The sequence below is a fragment of the Hippichthys cyanospilos genome, chromosome 6 (assembly GCF_059441005.1).
Source record: "Hippichthys cyanospilos isolate Australia breed blue-spotted pipefish chromosome 6, RoL_Hcya_1.0, whole genome shotgun sequence".
In the NCBI taxonomy this organism is placed as follows: domain Eukaryota; kingdom Metazoa; phylum Chordata; class Actinopteri; order Syngnathiformes; family Syngnathidae; genus Hippichthys; species Hippichthys cyanospilos.
The window spans coordinates 10147492-10153865 of record NC_142374.1 but is presented as its reverse complement, the minus strand read 5'-3'; positions in this window follow the sequence as shown (position 1 = coordinate 10153865).

The following is a 6374-nucleotide window of genomic DNA, read 5'->3' as shown; positions in this document are numbered from 1 at the left end:
TTCCCCTAATTGGGGTTTTTGAGTTTTTCCTTCCCCTTCTGGGAGCTTTGACAGGGGATGCTGTTGTGTACCTTAAACTGAAAGGCATCTGTGAAGCCCTTTGAGACTTCGGTGATTTAGGGCTATACAAATAAAATTTGATTGATTGATTGATAATTATCATCACGTCTGTCACCTGTCACTGTTGGTATGGTTTTGTGACCTCACCCAGTTAAATCTTCACAATTTCTGAGAAATGTTTAAACTGAATATATTTGGGACCATGGAAGTGCTTGGGCAGCAAGCATACACACATGCACCTAGGAACATGCATAAGCTACTACTAACATGAAGCAGCCACTATTAAGAGAGAACATGTCATTAACAAATTTCACTGGGCACTTTTTTCTCCTCATTGAAAGAAACCTGCATGGCTGGGAAGTGATTTGACAGAAATGGTTTTAATGAACTCAAGTGGATATGGCACACAATTTCACTCAGTGCATTTATTGTACAGATCTGAATTAAAACACAATGATTAGAATTAAGTATGATTGATTTTTGTGTTATTTTGGGTTTGACTTTTATGGTCACTTTTATGGGTTTGATTTTAATGAATTAATCACTTGTACATAAGGAGGTTATGTAGTGGTCATTAATTGAAGTGCAACAAACTTGTGTTGAAGAGACAAATTACTTTTTATTCCGCAGCATACCTATTTAAATGCACAACACATTCCAAGGGTTTATGTATTCTATAAAATCTATCAATTCTATGTAATCTATAAAATAGATTTTTCATTTGTTGTAATGTGGGACATTCCAATGGTGTTGCTACATTCATGAGATGTGCTCCACAGATAGAGCCTGATGTCATTTCACATGTGGTGGATGTATACACATTATATTATGGAATGTTACATACTAAGTTGTCCTTAGGTGTGATTGGGTGTGTGAATGGTCGTTCATCTCTGTGTGCCCTGCAATTGGCTGGCAACCAGTTCAGAGTGTCCCCCGCTTATTGCCAGAAGTCTGTTGGGACAGGCACCAGCAGGTGAGGCAGTGAGGATAAGCAGCTGTAGATGGATGGATGGATGGATGTTATAAGGTTTATTGGTAAAAAAAAAAAAAAAAAAAAAAAAAAAAAATATGTTGTCTGACGTAGCGGCGAATATAATTTTCAGCTTATAAAAAATGGCAGAACAACGATGACGGAAGGATGTGCAGGGTACTGGAGTCTGTCGGACTAGCAAAAAAAAAAGTAAAATTCCACGTCTGATTATTATTATTATATTGTCTGGTCATCCATGACCTCAGTTAAACAGTATTTATTGTCTTTATACCATTTTCTAAAACCACCATCAGCATGATTTACTGTCTTTTGTACTTTCTTTCACACCAGGGAATTTGAATCAGCCATCAAGTTTTGTTAACTCTTTTGTACCCCCGATTGACTGATAAGTAAGGACTCATACATTCTTGCAGTAATTTGCTTTGCTTTAATTCAGTCAAGGCGTGTAAAATAAGAGTGATTCAAAACATTATCACAAAAATTGTCAGGTATCTAATTGCTGATACATACTTTGTTTGTTTTGTTGTTGTTTCCTACACAAATTTTTATGTCTGTTTTCTGCCACATGTTACTTATTTTGGTTTTGAATCATTTGAGATGAGTCTAACATAAATGATTTGTGCCTTAACCAGATATTATGATGCAATAGTCTTGAGGGGTGCATTCATGGCACGGCCCAACGAAAGTTGATCAACTTCATAGTAAACTAGAGACAGCTGTCCATCTGGACTTGGACAGGATCAAGGTGGATCCTCAGGCACTGCCAGATTCCACTGAAACAGATGATTTCTTCAGCTTTAAGTCATAGCAGACTTCTGGGCAGACGTTGGATAGTAATTCCATTTCAGTTTATCTCCACACACACACACTTGGCGTTGCCCTCTGCCAAACCAGAGCTGGTCTGAAGCCAGTTCCAAAGTGTTCCCTGTACTACATCTCTCCAGAAGGATTAAGTCTAGAGGAGCCAGCACAGCAGCACCGTGAACAAAACTGCAGCAAAATCTAAGGGCAAGAACATCCAATCCATTTGAATGAAATATACTTTCACACTTAGTGAATAATTTGTTGTGTGGCAAGCATCTACTTTTTTCCGGTCAGCTGTTTGGAGTGTAAGTTGAAAAAGGCTCCATAATGAAAAGTGCATCATTGCAAAATCCTCATAAGAAATAAAATGCCCAGCATGAAAAACCTTTTGAAAATTATGAAAATTGAGACTTACCAAAATGACAACAAGGTGAACTTGTTAAAAATAGAATCAGTGGTGGTTTTATAGGGATGCCATGTATATTAAAGGGCTATTTGGTGCCTGTATTGTCTTGGGAGGCACGACTACTGACTGATGCTTTAAGAATGATCAGGTATCATTAACATGTTGAAGTACTGCTCTGAAAATGGTGCATTGAAACTATTGCCTTACTAAATATCAATTTTTATTTACATTATTCTTCTTATCAGGTGACCGACACTCTTGCATTTTCATAGCATTTTAAAAACCGCTCTACAAGCTTGCACAGAACACTTTGTGTAAGAATACTCAGACAGACAATTGAGTTTACAATCAGCCATGCAACCACTGCATATTGATATTCCCAAAAGGAATATGCAAGAAGCGAAAGCCTTCGTGAATCCGTGCGGACATGGCAATCTGCTCAAACAATCCATAACAACTATCAGTCACACAGGTCCGCACGAACACTACTCATATCTATTCATAGGAACATCTGTAACAGCTCCAGAATGTGGGTTCAAGAGAGGCACTATATATCATGATTTATTTCAAAGCAGACTGCAATTACAGTGATGTGACTCCTTTTGCGATAGTTATGATAAGCCCCACTTTACTTGACGCTTTGACACTTCTCTTTCATGCATTGTTTGGAAAAACCAGCAGTTATTGTCCAAAATATACAGTAGGCCTATTCATTCTGAGCATGATATGCATACAGTGTACTGTACATTATAGTGACTGAGTGACGCTTGCAGTGAAAACTTTAGCTCTTTTCTATGTTTCTATGTTTTATCATGATTTAATTTGTAACATGTAATCCCTGCTAAGTGTGATGGACATTTGTCTAGGTGTGGGCTGAGTAAAGGCAGACAGATAGACAGACAGTAGAGGCTGACATTTTTTTGTAATCCCACAGGTCACGGCAATCTCGTGAAGTGGGAGTCAACCTTACTTTTAATCAGAGGAATGGGATGATACAGGATAAAACATTCACGGAAGGAGACTGGAGTTATTCAGAAAGCAGAAAAAAAAACGCTTTGGATAAATGCACAGCAATTTGCAGTTTTCTTTTCATAAGTGTACACAGTGTGTAGTACACACTCAAAAATGGGAGCGGCATGCTAGTGGGAGTCATTCTTAACGGGAGCATGAAAGGATGGAAGCCTTTTTTAGTGGAACAGGATGGGGCAGGATTTTTATTTTTTTCAGTTGTCTTTAGTTCGGTTCAAGATTTCTCCTGTGAGATTGAAAGGCAAGAGAAAATCCACTACCATGTAACCTTCTTGCAGGCAGACACATCAAATTATGGTTGCATCATAATCAATGAAACTACAGGCCCCTTGAGTAAATCTGGAAATCATTGAAAAAAAAAAAAAACTTAACTCGAATACAAAAATGGTCTTTTACTGATATAATACAGTTGTCCCTGCTAAAGCTGTTCCACCATACATCAACGAGGCATGACAAATTGTCTGATTTTTAGAACAGTAACAGTGAGCCAAAATTGATGGAACATTTTTTAAATATTACTATTAGCATGTCATTAATTTCTCATTAAAATGATTTAGTAACAATTTTCAATCAATAAAATAATGTACTTTCATCCTTATTGATTAGCTATATGATTGATACCTGCCATTGCTCACAATCAGAAAATGAACAAGTCTGTCTCCTAACGGTTTTTAGATATTGCACTTTAAGCAGTTAAGAGAGGTTAACATGATGGTGGTGACGAGGAAGAGACACTGGTCTTGAAGGTGGAGGGGGATGATAGTGGTTATGGTAACATGGGAGAAGAAGGAAGAGAATGGAGCAGGAACTGCTTGCTACGCAGTTTGACTCATACTAAGGTCTTCTTCAAGAATGGTCCAGATCTTGGCTCTTACTATTGCGGCGTCAGAATTTTGGTCTGAGTAAACATTTAAATCAGTGCCACCCAGTGAGAAAGCACTATCATTCTAGCACATTGCGGTCTCAGCTTTCTATTTTTCTCTCCTTCATTGAATAGCTTTGCATCCCCATATATACACATAGATGGTTTTGTGAAGACACATGATATAACACAATGCATTCAATAACCTATTCCCACCATTAAAATTCTTGCTATCTAGCACCCTGCGGTCAAATGCGTTCTGAAACTGCTGAGCTGTGTGCGCTACTCGTCTGTTTGCACACTCTCACAAATGTGAAATCACTCTTTTGGCAGAGGTCTGGGATGGAAAGTATCGCAAATGGACTGGGCAGGGAGTGGAGTACCTCTAATCCCAAGATCCTTGATTCCTTAAAGAAGATACACTTCTCAACCACAGTCTCACTGTGTTGGGCTCAACTGTGGTGAGAACAAAACCAGTTACCATCTGAAATTTCTCACAGAAGAAATCTAAATGTGATGGGAGATATTTCCAGATGTGAAAGGTAAAGGCACTCAGAGCATACATATTCTCTATCTGATTAAAAGGATATACATATACATATGAGTAGAACACCTCGTAATACCTTTTCAGCAAATGGACTAAAATAATTGATGAAATACCTCGATTTCTATTTAGGCACATGTTTTTTTTCATAAATATTATGATCTTGACTATTTTACCTTGCGGATCAACTCAAACAAAGTCGATATTTGCTTTTGATCAACACAATACTTTTAGTCTATTCAAATAAGATTGCTTTTTAGTGTATAAACCGCATAAATTGTGAAAGTATGAAAAGGGGAGCTGGTGTTTAATGTATATTATTACATTTCAAATGTGGCATATGTGAAATGTAAAATAAATGTACAGTATATATTTTCTGTGACATGTTAGGTATTGGTTTAAAATAAGCCACCATTTGACCACAATATCTGTCCTGCATGATAACCCTAACCCTGCTACAAAACAATGGCATGGAGCAAAAATGGAGATTATTCAAAGAGAATTTATATGAGGCCATTGAAATATTATGAACATCAATACATTGGTTGGTTGGTTGGTTGGTTGGTTGGTTGGTTGATTGATTGATTGATTGATTGATTTTCCTGCACAATCAAGAGAAATAGAGATTACTGCCTGTTCCTAATAGTCATTGTAGTAGAGTCTGGGTGACAATTTGAAACTTAATGTGAATTGGCTGCAACTATTTCGACGAGAAAAACACCTGTACTGCATTAAGGGCAAGCTGTATTTGTCTTAGAGTTGTGTAAGCCAAGTAGTTGTCTTTTTTAGCTTCCTTTGAATTCCCAATTCAAGGCATGGGTGCTGTTAAAGGGAAAGGTAGCTGAAAAGATACACTTAATTGAAAATAAAGCATATACTAAAGCTGAATCATCTTTGCATATGCTTCTCATGTACATCAGGCGAGAACCAATGCTGTCTATAACCTCAGGAAGCACACTCTCCAGGTGATGTGCATATTTAATAGTGAAACTAGTAAAAAAAAAAAAACTTTACAGTATCTACATACCTGCCTACCAGCCTTGTATTTTTCCGTGCCTTTTTTTTTTTTTTTGCTTCTTTTAAATACACATCAAGGGTAGAGTAAGTGTTGTTCGTTTTCAATTTTCAAATTTAACTTAATTGCTGATGTGTGTCAGACAGATGGTTTCGATTATATTTGCAAAAAGAAATACCTAAAATACGTTCAACGCTTTCAAGGTTCTCCCCCTTTCCCTTTGTGTTGTGGGGGTGGTAGTGATGGTCGGGATTCAAGTGCAGGTAGCCGACCTTGTCACCACAGCAATACACTCCATGGGGTCATGTAACTAAACATTTGTGCAGTATTATTTTATGATTTTTGACTTTTCCCTGTCATGTATGTTCCTCAGCTCATGTACTTGCTTGCCCACCCTGCATCCTGCACCCAGTTGGATTGCATTCCCTGACCTGGGCCTGCTCACTTTGAGCCAATGCAACTATCACCAATCTTTAGATCAATGAAGTCATGGTGTTTTAGCTAAATTGTATTCCAACTTTGCTATAGGGCCCCCCTTGTGTCCAGTTGTTCTAAAAGCTCTTTGTCTTATTGTTTTTAGATACACAAGATACCTTTATTGACAAACAACTCTTGTTTGTATGTATTCATTTTAATGAAGTGCACTTGTAACATAGTGCTCTC